This window comes from Mya arenaria, chromosome 10 (assembly GCF_026914265.1).
Source record: "Mya arenaria isolate MELC-2E11 chromosome 10, ASM2691426v1".
Lineage (NCBI taxonomy): Eukaryota > Metazoa > Mollusca > Bivalvia > Myida > Myidae > Mya > Mya arenaria.
The window spans coordinates 11,242,119-11,260,123 of record NC_069131.1 but is presented as its reverse complement, the minus strand read 5'-3'; the positions used below and the strand labels follow the sequence as shown (position 1 = coordinate 11,260,123).

The following is an 18,005-nucleotide window of genomic DNA, read 5'->3' as shown; positions in this document are numbered from 1 at the left end:
TTCATTTCATGTTTATCAATACCAAGATAATAAAATTGTTGATTGATTAATTGAACTTTCTAGCAGTGATTACCAACGCGTTAAACCATTCGAAAGACGCATCTTTTCTTTGTCGTTTTCTTGTGATCGTTTGCATTAGGTTGTGGATACAGTAAGAAAAAACAAATCCTTTAATAATATCATCATTCATAATAAGACTTCAGAGCAAAACGCGTTCATTTGCTGTGAATGGCATTGTATATTGACTAACGGTAAACATCTTGTTTTACCTTGCCTTTACATATGCTTCTACAGTTCGATACGATTTAAAGGAAATGTATGAATTGTTTAAATGCCCAGTAGTTCATAGCTTGCAGATTTATGGCGCGTATATAATACAGATCAAGAGCTTTCTTAATGGGTCCTAATTGGACATCATATAACATTTATTGTTTTTACTCTGATATAAACTGTCAACACTATAAAGTTGGCTAAGAGGACGTTTTATGTCTCGTTGACTACGTGTTAGATGGGCTTTGAATTTTGCGCATTTATTCAACCTGATTGTAAACTTGTTGACTGTTTAGCTTATCCTTGTGGTAAAATTGCAATAATAAAAAGAGCTTAAATTAGAGTTTTTATCAACGCCATTAGTGGCATTCACTTTCTTATGAAGTCCTATTGACCTGTCACATGCTATTTGATCTCCACATTTTATGCTCAATTTAAAATCACTGTTGTATCTACTTGAATTGACCTCTGCATATGGTTTTAAAGTAAATCCAATACAAATGTGAAAATATGTTTAAATTAAAGATTAACATGTAAAGTGCTGAACTGTTGGTTTTAAAGAAGCCTTGAAAGTGTTGCATCTTCCATTCAGGAATTGGGTCAATATGAACATTCGCATTCCAACCGTGACCAATATTTGAATGGATTGAATTCATTTTTGTGCATTTGTTAGAAGTATTGTGATGTATTACACGGTCACATAACTAGGTCATTGAAATAGTACACTATGAATTTATTATATGTCTAAATAGTGGTCAGCTTGCAGGTCTTAAATTATGTTTACAAGTCTAGTTCTGATCATATTAAATTTCCAGCGAATGTTACGTTGTGTTCAAAGAGATTATATTGAAAAACTAATGGTAAATATTAAATCTCAAGAGAAAATGCTATTAAAATCGGAGAACCACTATTCGTATGTGGTCATATTTGCATGATGTCTTTATAATATTTATTTCCAATTATACTATATGGTTTTATAAAACGATTGTTATAATTGATCTTCTTGAAAACATTCAATGAACGCGGTTGACATACGGCAAATACATGGTTATTGTGTCTGTGTCGTTGGAATATATTATTCAAATATACGATTTGATCATACCTCCGTGTGTTTGTTAAGTTATACTAGAAATTTCTTATTGAACATACTCGTCTTTCAGCCCCCGTCATTAACATAGCATCTTTCGCTAAACAGTGTATCATTCTTGCAGAAATCATTTTCTTTTTCAAACATATAACAAATGCCCTTGGCTGGTTATCGAACTTACATTATGATCTGATAATGATAAATGTTTGTCTTTTCAATGATTAAGTGATGTTTGAGAAATATCTTTGCGTTTTACATTTACCAGCATTGACGATCTTAATAAATAACATTTGTTTAACCACCCAGTTAGATGTTAACAACCTCCTTATGAAATATCATGAAACAAACATGTCGCGGTCGAGAGTGGGTTAGGGTTGACGATATAAGATGTTCGAGCCCAATCATAGATCCAAAACATCTCTTCATGACATATTATGATACTACTTTTTAAAGTAAATATAAATAAAGCACGCTTGCAGTGCCATTTTGAAGTGAAGAGGCTGTCAGTTTTTACAAACTTAACGACGTGTTCGGACATTCAGTTTCAGCACTCCGCGCGGTTCTGGTGAGCGTATTTTCAAGCAACTACGATGATTAAAATGGCCTGCTGGAGTGGGACCAATTATAAGGAAATGCCAACTGTACATGCATGAATGCGATGCTGTGAATTAGCCCGCCCCCTCAGTTGGAACTTCTAACAATTAAATCCTCATCGGAGCCAGCATCGATTTGAAAACAAGATTTAAGTAAAACTAAAATATAAACTGATAAAGTAATTTCAAGAACTCTACGGCGGGATACAGAAACTACCCGCAAACGCAAAACTCAAGCCGGGGAAACATTGCCATCTTTGAAAAAGAACGATGCAGTAATCCATAGACAGCCATCTGAGATTGCTCGCCTTGTCCGTTATTTACTTAAGACTATGTCTATGAGACTCCTCCATGACCCCAACATATCAACCCCCTTTGGCTGTTAGTTATACCGTACAACATGATCGTGCCCATTCATGCGTATCAAGCTTGTATTTATAGCCGACATTGCTGAGCAGTTACGAGCAAATTGCTTGCATTTGTACAATATATCAGCCATCAAAATATTTTAGGATCTGGCATTGGAATAACCAAGTGTGTTGTAATAGCAAGACCCTCGGTCATTTATTAAGTCGCGCAAAATCAGCACTTAATTGTCAGGAATATTTGTAGAAATTATCGGGTTTGTCGGTAGTGGTTGTCTATGTTTTTGTGGGGGTTTTGCTATTCTTCTTTTGCAGCCAATTTTCGGCAGGTGGTGGTATCCATCAACTTGACAGGGGGGACATCTAAGTCTGAATGCTTTTTTTTAAATACACAATGAGCTTGTCACAGGAATTATATTTGCATAAGACCGTGCATACACGGTACAGTTTTAATTCGTTAAAGGTAAATGTATATGAGCCATGTGCTATCCAATTTCTGCCCCATAGATGGCAAATAAATTGCAACTATCCTCTAATCGATACATATGACATTTAACGCCAGACTTGATAATTTAATGTTCATATGATCAACATATTTAAATAGCTCGTCTATTTGCAATATAATTTAATTCGTGGATTATCCATTGTTATCATTGTATACAGCAATGAAATAAACATTGTGTTCTTTTGATGAGATGATGTGAACAAAACAGAGGAAGGGTAACCTTAATCGGATAAATAACATATTAACAGATATAAACTGCCTTTTTAGTATGAAAAGGAATACGCAGGATTTGAAGTGGTATTAGGATAAGCAATTATGAAGTTGTCCAAACAAGATTTGAAGGATACTGTAAAAATGGGGTTTTTTTTAAGAATAGCAGAGCAAATGTCATTACAAATATTAAAAAGGCTGACAAATTGTTATAAACAGCAGATAAATTCAAAAGAGCTTATGATTGAAAAGGTTCAAAGGGCTAGGGAAACTCATAGGATTATATTTAAATACACTAAATATTGAAAATAAGAGATCTATAGCAATGTGTCTTACAAATAATTAAGGGTAATTTATTATGATAACTGGGAGATATATTATATTTTTAACTTCCGAATTAATTATAAATCATGTGTGAAAAAAGTGCAATTCAATATATAGGAGTCCTGTTTAAAATTAATTATGATTATATCATTATATATTGTTGGCATTTATAATAACTCAACTATATTCAATATATCGGGAAAAGTGTAAGGAAAATCAATTGATTTAAACTGATACTCGTTTTATAAAATCAATATAACAATCTAAAAAACAAACAAATTCAATTTTGAGTGATAAATCTACTAATACTTACTAATTAATGCATTGATGGAAAACTATTAATAACTGATAACAAGACTGTAACCGTGATTTAATAGCTGAAAACCCACACATATGAAATGGCTGGTGGGTCCTTAAAGATTGAGAGTGATCAATGATGTTCTCATAAGGTAGATATACCTTCTCTTCTGCGCCTTTCGGTCAAATTAAAAACGGTATCCTTCATAAAAAACATTGTTTTCGATCATTATTCTTTCTATCCGGTAAATTAAAAAGAAATGTATTAATTGTGGTACTGCTTATTTGGGATAAGATTGACAGTGATCAATGATGTTCTCATAAGATGGATATACCTTCTCTTCTGTGCCTTTCGGTCAAATTAAAAACGGTATCCTTCATAAAAAAACATTGTTTTCGATCATTATTCTTTCTTTCCGGTAAATTAAAAAGAAATGTATTAATTGTGGTACTGCTTATTTGGGAGTTAGTTCTTTAAGAACTTAACAAACACCTTATCATATGATGAAAGAGGTGGCTTAAAAGGCAAACCATTAGTCTTTTAGTTAATATTTGTATGTGTTTAGGAAAGGTCGAACAAAACTGTAAACGAATGATTATATTCGAAATTAGCCAGATGTGATTGAAAGTAAGAGCATGTTGACATGTTGACAGTAAGTTTTATTTTAGTTTTTAAGACTTGTTTTATTGTCCTGGTATGCGTAACGTTAATCAAGCTAGAATGCACGTGCAGCTATTATAAACTATTTTTCAAAGATATAGATAGTGTAGGTTAATTTGAAACTCCGTGATTCGAGAGTTTCTAACTGAAGACGATAAAGGTAATATAAATATATAGTTCCCCAATAATGCCTGTCAATGCGTAATACAATTTTGGAAGTTTGATAATCCAATATAAACTTGCATTTTGTGTTTATATGCAAAATATATGCATATATGTCTTTTTCGGGAGGGGGTTAAGTTGACCCAACACACTCGGGAACTTGGCATAGTAGAAATGTTGATCAATAAAAGGACTTCCAAAAAGCACCTGCAAGAAATAAATATATATACTGCACATGCCTTTTTAATTGTATATTGTATTTTATCACACTTTTACAGAGCAAAGACAAAATTTTACGGGTATAAATGAAACGATTAATAAATATTATATGTTTAAAAAATCTAAATAGCCAAAGAGTTTAAATCAATGCGTTTGCATCTCATGCTCTTAACGAATTCTTAACTTATAAATGAAGATATATAAGCTTAATTTAATTGCCGTTCTTAATTGTAAACGTTATGCAATGTAAGTTATTTCTAGTTGACTGCATTTGGTTATCATAATGTCAGTAAAATATAATCTACTACTTTAACATGTTGATCCTTTAATCGGTTGATCTTTGAACTTGTTAACCTTACTTTTTGAGTTCAATATTTCAGACAATACATATTTATGACGCATTGAACGCAGATTATTTATTTCTAATGTGATTACACCAATTGCAATATGATTACTGTCTTGATTACAAACTTTTCATGTCAGCACCTTCCAAATGTAGATTTTAAATAATAAAGCTAGTATTAATATCTCCATATCAAACATAATTATGTATATAAATGGCAAAATGAGGTATGAGTATATAGTGATGGCTAAAATAACATGACATTTTATACTCGCAAAGAGCTCTTAAAGGGAATACAAACATAAGTCAGTCATATAGGCTCTGGGATTGTAGGATTTAAATATCTCTAGACAAAGGGAACATTTGTATAAAACGATTAGTTGATTGAAATTTGTTTGCTTACTGCTTAAAAATGTACTCGAAATAAATCACATATGCTTTACAACAAGCCCGATTATGCAAAATGCGCGGTTGATAAAATATTCGGTTTATCCCTTTCGTTTGCGTATTGGATAAATGCCCATGTGTGTGTGAAAATATGAAAACTTCAGCAGCAAACTTAGTGGGGAAAACCTCGTAAGATCGTATATGAGACTCGACAACACATTTAATTTGAATAGGTATCAGATATGTTGTTGATGGCAATTTAGGGCTACCGCCTTGGACCTTTCTGCGAAATATCCAGTAACTCACCGCGAGTTCCACGTGTAACCAATCAGCTAAAATGTTTAACACAAACCAAATACGATATGTATTGAACAACGGACATACTTGTTAATTCATAAAGGTTTGCATAAAGTAACCAAAGACCAGAACCAGACATCCCCTGCATATTACAGGCTAATGAATCAAGCCAGAGTAAAATATATATGTAGACACCCCCTTAGAAGATACGATGCAGTTGGACAGTGCTGTCATTTTGTGTGACATTCACTCAGTGTGTTCACGGGTGTGGTCTTGTGTTTATGGTGATTTGTTTTAAGCCAAAACGACCTCCCGGATCAAATCGCAGTACTAATACCCCTTTACTATACACTTAATTAGTTTAAATCACTTAAAAGCAAGTTTTAACATAATAAGATTTTAATCGCGTACTGCTTTGTGGTATGACGCACCTTGATATGTCGTGACGTCAGTATACGACCTTTTCGCAATAGGTGGAATACGGATAAATGAGTTTCGTTATATGTATCCCTGGAATATTTATGGCGCATAAACTAAAGATCAAGTACTTCCTTAACTGGGATAAGTTGAAGGCCAAAATAATTGGACAACATATAACATTTATTAAATTTACCCTGATAATAAATGTAAACACCACAGAAGTGGGTTTGGGGACGTTTTGTTTATCGTCGACTGAGCGTTATATAGGCGTTGAAATGTAATCAAAACTTGTTGACTTGTTGACAGTCCTTGTAGGTACATTGTAATATAAAGAAGAGCTTGAATTAGAGTGCTTATCAGTATCATATGTAGCATTAACATTATTTGTAGGACTATTGACCTTTCACTTATTATTTGATCACTGCATTTTATACTCATTTTAAAAACCACATGATATGTACTTTGTTTGACTTCTATATTTTGTTTTTAAGGAAATAGACAACACATGAATACAATTGCATGGAAAAAAAGAAAATTGTCAAAAACTGACATCGTTGTGTACAACGCTTTGCATCGTACTCACTGATGTATCACATCGCTTACGACCCATGCATCTTTCGTAGTTTTTGCGCATTTTTCAAATTCGAAATTGACTGGTGTTTTCTACCACATAAACCCCTGAAAGTTTAAAAGAAGCGTCCATAAACAGACTGAAAAACGTTATGCGCTATTTCTAAACGGGGGGACTCAGATGAGACAGGAACATAATTGTTGCGTTTATTCTTTAAATCATGTAAAATGATGAATTATCGGGCTCATTACTAGCTTGCAATGACGATTCTAGGCTTGTACTGTTTTTGCCGAGTTTCTGACCATCTGATGCCTTGTTCCTGTCAAGGTATCGCAAAAATGTGACTTAATGCTTAAGTTTATAATAAACTGCTTAACTTTTGAAAGGCGCGCAATACAGGTTAATGCAAAAAAAAAAGTTTTTGTTTTTAATTTTAATACATTATCGTATTAATGCAAATGATTTAGGTAAAGATAATAAATATAAGCGATAATTTAACTGGACAATTTGTGACCACGTAACTATTAATCAAAAAACAACATTTTTAATGGTTAATATTTTTATATGTACAGTTATCATATGCTTTCTTTTGTTTTTATCATTAAAGTCAAAAGAGTTAACCATGATAACGCAGATAATTTACAAATTATGCGTTTTTGTAAAGCTCGTAATTAACTTATTTTCTTGCCAATTGTCTTCAAACATTTTGCATTTTTCTCAGAATATAATAAAATTTCAGAAAGTGTACAACTTCAATACATTACCATTACCGTCAGTATATTTCTTTTTGAACTTTGTATATGTATATGCTGTCAGATTTTCATGATTTATTTATGAAATGTATTACCAATAATAATAAATGGTGTAATAAAACATTTCTTTTAATATACAAATATCTTCTTGAATACATGTCGGTAAACTGCAAACGCATGGTTATTGTGCCTATGTTTATGTAACTTGATTGAAAAGAAAGCTTTCAAAGATGAAGTTATTATTCAATTTTGATCATACCTGTGTGTTTGACAAGTGGTATTAGAAATATTTTATTCAACAAACTCTTCTTTAAGTCCTCGTACTTGACATAGAACCTTTATAAATACGTAGTCGCTAAAAGGTGTGTCTATCTTGAAGAATTCATTTTATTCTTCAAACATTTAACAAAGGCCCTTGGTTGGTGATTATACTTTCAATATTTTCAGATACTGTTAGATGTTTGCCTATTCAATCAATACAATGAAGTTTGAGAAATATCTTCACGTTTTAACTTTAACTTATGTTGACGATTTGTACCAATAACATTTGCTTAACCACCCTGCTAGATATAAACCACCTCTTTATGAAATGTCATGAAACAAGCATGTCGCGAGTGAAAGTGTATTAAGGATGACGATGAATTGTGCTCCAGCCCTATCATAGATCCAAAACATCTCTTTACGAAATATTATGATACTACTGTTTAAAATAAATACAAATACAGCACACTTGCAGCGCCATTTTGCATTGAAGCGACAGTCAGTATGTACCATCTCAACGGCGGTTAAGGGCATTCAGTTTGAAAACTTGTAACTGCGCGGTCCTTTAGAGCGCACTTAAATCGTACTATGATTTGAATGGCCTGCTGAAGTAAAAGCAATACAGACTATACATGCATAGAAACTTTGCAGGTGTATAAGCCCGCCCCTTCAGAAGGTAGTTCCAACAGATATTCAAAGAGAGCGCTAACTTTTTACGGCAGCAGTTGATGTGTCTTTGTTGTGTGAGGTCAATCGATGTAGCACTTGGTTCTTAATGCAATTAATGGTTTTGGGGTGGAGTAAAAGCCACAATCGTTCGATGCTTTTGAACCTTGAAATGCTAAGTACAAACATACCCGAGTATGAGGTAAATGGTTAAGGTGTTTAATGTCTAAATTCAGACGTGGATGTTCTCTCAAAAACGTCACCTGGACGTGCGTACAGACTCGATGAAGCTTAATTAAATTGCAAATAAATTTAATCCATCGCGTAAAATACAGAGCAACGCCGACGAGCATTTAATTGCAATCAATATAGTTTATCCCATGCACTTTCATTTCTAGCCAGATCCAACAAAATACCTTTTATGTCTGTTTACCACCTGCAAGGCGCTTATAGTGTTTGAATCAAACGCTTTCATTTCATGTTTATCAATACCAAGATGATAAAATTGTTGATTGATTAATTGAACTTTCTAGCAGTGAATATCAACGCGTTAAACCATTCGAAAGACGCATAATTTCTTTGTCGTTTTCTTGTGATCATTTAGGTTATGGATACAGTCATAAAAAGCAAATACTGTAATAATATAAATCATTCATAATAAGACTTCAGGGCAAAACGCGTTCTTTGCTGTGAATGGCATTGTTAATTGGCATACAGTAAACATAAAGTTTTACACTGCCTTTACATATGCTTCTACAGCCGGTACGATTAAAGGGAAATGTATGAATTGTTTAAATGCCCAGTAGTTCATCGCTTGCAGATTTATGACGCAAATATAATACAGATCAAGTGCTTTCTTAATGGGTCCTAATTGAAAAACATATAACATTTATTGTATTTACTCCGATAAAAACTGTCAATATCATAAAGGGGGCTGTGGTACGTTTTATGTCTCGTTGACTATGTTTTGGATGGGCTTTGAATTGTGTGCATTTATACAACCTGATTGTAAACTTGTTGACTGTTCAAATTATCCTTGTAGTTACTTTGTAATATTGAAAAGAGCTTAAATTAGAGTGTTTATCAACGCCATTAGTGGCATTCCCTTTCTTATGAAGACCTATTGACCTTTCACATGCTATTTGATCTCCGCATTTTATGCTCAATTTAAAATCTCTGCTGTATCAGCTTAAATTGATCTCTGCTTATTATTGTATTATAGGTAACCCAATACAAATGTGAATTAATGTTTAAATTAATGATTAATATATAAACTGCTGAATTGCTGGGTTTGAATAAGACTTAAAAGAGTTGCATCTTCAATTCAGGCATTGGGTCAATATGAACATTCGCAATCCAAATTTCCATTTTTTAAATGGATTGAATCCTTTTTGTACATTTGTTAGAAGTCTGGTTATACGTTAAACGGTTATATAACTAGGTCATTGAAATAGTATATTATGAATTTATTATATATTAGAATTATGGTTAGCATGGAGATCTTTAATTATGTTTGTCTAGTTCTGATCAGTCAAAATTAATTTCTAGCAAATATTACGTTTTGTTCAAAGAGATTGTATTGGAACCTAATGGTAAATATGAAATCTAAAGAGAAAATGCTATTTAAACCCACAACCACTCCTCGTATGTGGTCAGATTTGCATGATGTCTTTATAATATGTATTTCCATCAATGCCAAATTGTTTTATAATACATTTGTTATAATTGATCAGTTTCTTCTTGAAAACATTCAATGAACATGGTTGACATACGGCAAATACATGGTTATTGTGTCTGTGTCGTTGGAAGATATTATTCAAATACTACGATGTGATTATAACTCCATGTGTTTGTTAAGTGATAATAGAAAATTCTTATTTAGCAAACTCTTCTTTCAGTCCCCGTCATTGACCTAGTATCTTGTAAATACAGAATCGCTAAACAGTGTATTATTCTTGCAGAACTTTCCTTTTTCAAACTGCATATAACAAATGCCCTTGGCTGGTGATCGTATGAACAAACTGTTCAGATAATGTTAAATGTTTGCCTTTTAAATGACTGAGAGGTGTTTGAGAAATATATTAATGTTTTACATTTACCAAAATTGACGATCTAATTGAAAAACATTTGTTAACCACCCGGTTAGATGTTAACAACTTCCTTATCGAATGTCATGATACAAACATGTCACGGGTGAAAATGGGTTAGGCGTTGAGATATATGGTGTATAAATATAAACAAGACAAATGTTGATATTAGCGGTACATTGCATGCCATTGTATGAAAAAAACAAAGTTTGCCCTTGGTGAAAATGTCCTTAAACACCTCTTATCATAGTGAGTTTTCGCGTTTTCTTTCCCCCAAAAAAGATGGAGGAGGATGCTTAATCGTTGTGTCACGTGAACAATAACGATACCCAATTGGCTCAATAAAGTTATGTGACAATATATACAATTGTTAACATTCCGAATCAACACGGACGTAGCCGAACTATGACGGATTAATTAAATTTCTAGATCTTAGTTACTCGGTCGTCTCCGGCATGCGTAAATTATTTAGACTGGTACCTTGCATTATCACCGATAAATTAATTGGTGTCGGGTCGATTCGGCCGAGGTATCATTTCGGCCTGATCCTTTTCGGCCTTCTTTTATTCATTAATGTTTGTTTTAAATCGTGTGAATTATGCTTTGAACTTTCATTTTATATCAGTTAAATTTAAAGTGTGTTAATTTCGTTATTGCGACTTATATTTGTTAGTAAAATCGTGTGAATTAAGCTTTGTACTTCCATTTTATATCACTTAAATTTAAAATAGTCAATTAATATCGTGTTACGGCACTTATATTTGTTATCAAATGCATAATTTAAACTATTATTCAGAATATGCTCGTAAATTCGCACATGCTTATTTACTACCACAGCGTGTAAATAAATCGTTTTCACAGAAAGTAAATTTCTAAAATAACGAACTCGTATGACCGGCGACCAGTCAATACAAAAACACAGAGAATAACTTTTTTAATTTCCTGTTTAAACATTAAGCTTTTTCGTTTTATATGACGTTTTGGAAGTTTTACACGCATCAAAACGATTGGTGACGACAAATTTTAAGTAAAGTTGAATAAGAGTTGATATCATTAACAAATCTTTTTTTATAACTAAAATTTATCCGTATACACTTCCTCATTGACAATTGCAAACATGTATCCCTACAGGCCGCGTCTAATAAAGAACGCTTGCAGTGTAATTTTGAAGTGAAGAAACAGTCAGTTTTTACAAACGGCAGTTTCGGACATTCAGCTTCAACACTTCAAACGGGTCGTGTTTGTAACTGCGCGGTTCTGGTGAACGTAATTTCAAACCGCGATTTAAAAGGCCTGCTGAAGTAAAAACAATCATAGGGCAATGCAACCTGACGGTGCATTGATATTTGCAGGTTATAAAGCCCGCCTCTTCAGTAGGTACGTTTAAAGAACACACCAAATCGCTGACGACGGCAGTCGGTGTTTATTTGGTGTGTAATGTCGACATATGTTACACTTGAATCGTTGTTCAATAAGTGGTTTAAGGCAGAGTAAAAGCCATGCTCTTTCATTGTTTCAGGACCTTAAAATGCCGCTAGACAGTGGTCTAGTTGTTAAGGTTGCTAATTTTCAAATACAGCCATGGTTCAAGGTACAGCTCTGAATGACATCGAACGAGATACACAAGCAAACAAACACTACAAACAGATTACACACACACATGCAAATAGCTTTTTCAATGATTGACGAGATTTTCGCTTTCGAACGTTTATCAATAATTACAAAATTAAATTTAAAATCCTCAACAGAGCAAGCATCGATTTGAAAACAAGATTTAAGTAAAACTAACATATAAACTGATAGAGTATTTTCAAGAACTCAACGACGGTATTCAGAACTTACCTGCAAACGCGATTATCAAACCGGAGGGACATTGCCAACTCTGAAAAAGTACAATTCATAGACAGCCATCTGAGATTTCTTTTGGGTTTTATTTAAGACTATGTGTATGAATGCATCATTGTAAAAACCAGGAGAAAAACAAAGTGAACCTATAACTAAAAAAATATGAAAATAGCATGGTGTCGAATATTCTTCGATACATCAAAACGACAATCGACATTTTAGCGGTGGAGGAGGAGGTGATAGTATAGGTTATAAAGGAATCGAAGCAAAAGTCGCCTAATTGTCGGCGAATATGTTTCAGCAGGAAAGCCAATGCATCGGCGAGATGTTGTAATAACTTGACGTGAATCTGAGACTCCTCCATGAGCCCAACATGCCAACCCCCTTTGGCTGTTAGTTAAACCGTACAACATGATCGCACCCATTCAGGCGTACCACGTTTGTGTTTATAGCCGACCTTGTTGAACAGTTAAGGGCGAACTGCTTGCATTTGTACAATATATCAGCCAACAAAATAATTAAGGATCTGGCATTGGAATTATCTTAAGTGTTGCAATATCAAGACTCTCAGTCGCGCAAAATCAACACTTTGTTGTCAGGTATATTAATTTGTAGAAAATATCGGGTTTTGTCGGCAATGTTTATCAATGTGTTTGTGTTGTTGTTTTTTGCTATTCTTCTTTTGCAGCCGATTTTCGGCAGGTGGTGATATCCATCAACATGACAGGGGAAACATCTAAGTCTGAATGATTGTTTTAAATAGATAATGAGCTTGTCACAGGATTTCTATTTCAATAAGACCCTGTAAACAGGGTACAGTTTTAATTTGTTAAAGGTAAATGTATATGAGCCAATATAGTATATATTTATTTGAGTCTCGTCCAAATACATACTAAATGTTAAATGCAACACATAAAATAAGTATACGGCCATTCTATACAGAATTACAAGAGACTATTTGACAAATACACAGAACATATGATTATGAGCCATGTGCTATCGAACTTTTGCCCCATAGATTGTAAATATATTGCAACTAACCTCTTATCGAAACATATGACATTTAACGCCAGCCTTGATAATTTAATGTTTATATGATCAAAATATTTGAATAGCTCGTCTATTTGCAATATAAATTAATACGTGGTTTATCCATTGTCACCATGTATACAGCATAAAATAAACATTGTGTTCTTTTGATGAGATAATGTGAACTAAACAAAGGAAAAGAAATCCTAATCTGATTAATAACATAACATAACATAACATAAGTTTTATTATTTAAACTGCCTTTAATAGTATGAAAAGGAATACGCAGAATTTCAAGTGGTATTAGGATAAGCAATTATGAAGTTGCCCAAATAAGATTAGTAAGATACTATAGAAATGGGGTTTTAATGAATAGCGGAGCAAATGTCATTAAAATATTAAATAGGCTGACAAATTGTTATAAACAGCAGATGAATTCAAAAGAGCTAATGATTGAAAATATCCAAAGAGCTATTCATAAGAGAATAATTGAATACGCGGCTCGATATTGAAAATAAGAGTTCTATAGCAATGTGTCTGATAAATAATTGAGGGTAATTTATTAGGATAACTGGGAGAAATATTATATTTTCAACTTCCGAATTAATCATAAAATATTGTGTGGGAAAAGTGGAATTTAATATATGGGAGTCCTGTTTAAGATTGATTATGATTACAGAGTCCTGAGTTGTTAGCATTTATGATTACTCACCTATATTCAATGTATCGGGAAAAGTGTAGGGAAAATCAATTGATTTAAACTAATACTCGTTTTTAAAATCAATATAACAAACTAAAGAAAATAAACTAAATTTTGAGTGATAAACCTACTAATACTAATACTAATGAAAGCATGTATGGAAACTATTATTAACTGATAACAAGACTGTAACCGTGATTTAATAGCTGAAACGGATACATATGAAATGGCTGGGTCCTTAAAGATTGACAGTGGTCAACGATGTTCTAATAAGGTGGATATACCTTCTCTTCTGCGCCTTTCTTTCAAATGTAACACTTTCTTTCATTCTTTACGATGAAATATGTGGGTTTAACAGTGAAATAACAACAGTGAAAATATCAATTTGATATTTTCACTGCAAAATAAGGAGTGAAAATATCAACTTTCAGAACTACTTTTAAATTCCTTTGTTGTTACATGTACTTGCCTTGATCAAAACAGAACATTGGACTTCAGTAAATTATGTCAAAAATGTTAGAAAAAGAAAGAAATATTTTATAAATTTAAATAAATATATAATTGGAAATTAACAACTTACCGTTTATTACCGGTTATCCCGTTCATCAAACATTTTACTGATCTTTGAAGCTGAATGTTCGAACATTTGCTTTCATACCAAACAAATTACAGACAAAAACAACTGTTCGAACATAAATAAAATTTTATATCCTCGTTCAAATGCATTTTAAACTGTTAACCGTTGTAGTACGTAAAATGAGCTCCCTGGAGAATTCACACAATTTACACATAGATCCGATATTTTTTTACCCCACCCACACCTCAAAATGTGTCAACAAACTAGCGTGGCATTTACTCTTTATCTGGAAAACAAACATTTTAAATCGAAACAGACTGGTCTCTGACAGTAAGATGACTGAATATTAACTTACTATAAAAACACGCGTACATGCAGTCTTAAACTAACAAAAATGGTTAAAATCCAATGAGTATCCACATTTGTTTTGCTAACACATTTGACCTTCCAAATTTTCATTCTTTAAATAGCGGCGTAGTAATTTGGTTTTGTATTCATGCCCATCTTAAAATAAAAAGTGTTTCCATTATTTTTTGGAACATATGTGCACTAATAATACTTCATTGTTTACTGTTCATAAAGCTTTGCAATAAAAAAACGAGCGAATATTAAGCTATAAGAATGAATAGCAGAGAATTATTTCTCAGCAAACCGAAAGTAGAAAAGTTGACAGCTATAACTATGCATGAGGGGCGCCCCACGGGTAGCGGCCTAAAGCACACCCTTTTCAAAAAAGGGGGTAATTCAGAAATAAATAAAAAAACTCCGAAAATAAGCATAAAAGAAACAGAAAATTTGTTTATTTCAGTGTAAGATCGTATTTTATTTCACTCTTGAAAATATGTTTTTCTATGACACTCGTGAAATAAAATACGATCTTACACTGAAATAAACAAATATCCTCTATAGCCTTCATAAAATAACATTGTTTTTTATCATTATTTATTCTTTCCGGTAAATAAAAACAATTGTATTCATTGTGGAACTGCTTATTTGGGAGCAATATTGCAACGTTAAGAACTTGAAAAACACCTTAGCATAAGATGAAAAAGGTGGCTCAAAAGGCAAAACATTATTTTATTAGCAAATATATGTATGTCGGAAGACACGTGATGAGGAAAGGTCGAACAAAACTGTAAACAAATGAAAAGTTAGATTTGATTCAAAGTGAAAGCACGGTGATATGTTGGCAGTAAGTTTAATTTTACTTTTGAAGACCTCTTCCATGGTCCTGGTCTGCCCTACCTTAATCAAGCTAGACTGCAAGTGGAGCTATTATAAATTTATTTTCAAAAATAGTTTAGATTAATTCGAAAACTCCGTAATTCGAGAGTTTCTAACTCAAGAGGATAGAGGTAATATAAATATATATATATATTCGCCAATAATGCCTTTCAAAGCATAATACATAGTAATATAAAACAAACACACACAAATCAGTTAGAGAAGTATAGAAGTTTGATCAACAAATACAAAACTGGCATTTTGTGTTTGTATGCCAAATATATATATATATATGCTGTATATATATATATATATGCCTTTTTGGGGGAGGGGGTTATGTTGGTCCAACACCATCGGGAATTTTGCATAGCAAAAATGTTTGACCAAAAAAGGAATTCCATATAGCACCTGCAAGAAATAAATATATATACTGCAAATGCTTTTTTAATTGTATATTGAATTGTTTTATCATACTTAAATAGAGTATAGACAATAATTCACTGGTATAAATGAAACAATTTATAAATGTTTTATGTTTTCAAAAAAATCTAAGTAGCCAAACAGTATAAAAGAATGAGTTTGCATAGCATGCCCTTAACGAGTCAACCACTTGTATATTGTAACTTATTCTGCTCACATATACAAGTTAAATTTAATTGCCATTCTTAATTGTCAACGGTATGCAATTAGGTTATTAGCAGTCGACTGAATTTTGGTTATCTAAATGTCAGTAAAATATAATCTATAACTACTTTAACATGTTAATCTTTAATCGGTTGATTTTTTAACATGTTTACCTAACATTTTGAGTTCAATATTTCAGACAATACATATTTATGACGCATTGAACGCAGATTATTTATTTCTTACGTGATTACACCAATTACAATATGATTATTGTCTTGATTACAAAATGTTCATGTCAGCACATTCCAAATGTAGATTTTAAATAATAAAGCAAGTATTAATTTCTCAATATCAAACATTATCATGTTTCTAAATGGCAAAATGAGGTATGTATATATAGATTGCTAAAATAACATGATATTTTATACTCGCAAAGTGCTCTCAAAGGGAATACAAACATAAGTCAGTCATATAGGCTTTGGGATTGTAGGATTTAAATGTCTCTAGACAACGGGAACATTTGTATAGAACGTTTAGTTGATTGAAATTTGTTTGCTTACTGCTTAAAAATGTACTCGAAATGAGTCAAATATGCTTCATAACAAGCCCGATTATGCAAAATGCGCGGATGATAAAATATTCGGTTTATCCCTTTCGTTTGCGTATTGGATAACTGTCTATATGTGTGTGAAAACTATAAAAACTACAGCAACAAACCTAAAAGAAACAACCGCGTAAGATCGTATTTACTGTCAAACATATGAGACTGGACAACACCAACAATATGTATCAGATATTTTGTTTATTAAGGCAACTCAGGGCTACCGCCATGGACCTTTCAGCAAAATATCCCGGAAATCACCACGGGTAACATTTGTAACTAATTAGCTTGTCTTACTTGAACCGGACAAGACACTTGTTGAACAAAGGACGTATTTTTATTTGAATCAACAATATTCAACGACCATATGAAGGCATCCCTGGCATGTTACAGGCAAATGAAGGAAGCCTTAATGCCCCCAGTGAACACCTGTTTCATTGACTGTTTCCAATGAATGCTAATGAATATATTTGATGCATGTGTGTTATATCTATGTTGCATTGTATGTTGTTTGTCTCTGTGTTGCTTTGTACTGGGTTTGAGATCCCTTGTGTTATATATGTTGGGTCTTTTAACAGGGCCATCAATATTTGGCTACCTAACTTTTCCCTATAGTGTTCATAAATATACTGGCTTGAGTAGATATTCTGAATATAACAACATTAAGATAAGATTAACACACTTAATACATATTCATATTACTAAATATGAAACTTACTTTCTCGTTTGAAATAAGAATCACCACGGCAGTTGGATTTGAAAAGGTGAAAGAACTCGATGATATGTGGGAGTATCACAGACAGGGAAATTATATAATCTTGATTACGTCATCGGCTTTGGAAGCAGCTGACGTCACATACATTCGACTGGTGATCAAGAAGTAGAATGATGAATACTAGTCTTGCAAGGAGGAGTTGGAACATAA

General features: G+C 32.8%; 1 protein-coding gene across 1 annotated transcript in view; it reads left to right on the top strand.

Annotated features, from left to right (window-relative positions):
- The window catches only part of LOC128206291 (uncharacterized), a 97,394-nt gene that overhangs the window by 71,944 nt on the left and 7,445 nt on the right, over positions 1 to 18,005 (top strand). The window lies entirely within an intron of this gene.